Genomic DNA, 414 nt, shown 5'->3' with positions numbered 1-414 from the left:
ACTTAGCACGTAATTTTCTAGCATATGACTATGGTTTTAAATTCTAACCACTTCAACACAATAATATATACCAAATAGTTTTGTATGCCAAGATTCGTGCAAAACAAACCAAGTTTGAGGTACTTTATGCGCAAAAGTGAAAAAACGCTTAAAAACCCATAAAATCAAAACTTAACACGTAATTTCTAGCATATGACTAAGATTTAAAATTCTAACCACTTCAACAAAATAATATATTACTAAATAGTGTAGTGTGCCAAGATTCGTGCAAAAAAAAAACCAAGTTTAAGCTACTTTATGCGCAAAAGTGCTAAAACACAAAAACAAAACCCTTAAAATCGTAAGTTAAAAAGTAATTTCAAGAATATGATTATGATTTTCAATTCTAACCACTTCAACATAATAATATATACC

Source organism: Amaranthus tricolor, chromosome 9 (genome assembly GCF_026212465.1).
Source record: "Amaranthus tricolor cultivar Red isolate AtriRed21 chromosome 9, ASM2621246v1, whole genome shotgun sequence".
In the NCBI taxonomy this organism is placed as follows: Eukaryota; Viridiplantae; Streptophyta; class Magnoliopsida; order Caryophyllales; family Amaranthaceae; genus Amaranthus; species Amaranthus tricolor.
Note: the sequence above shows the minus strand (reverse complement) of the source record.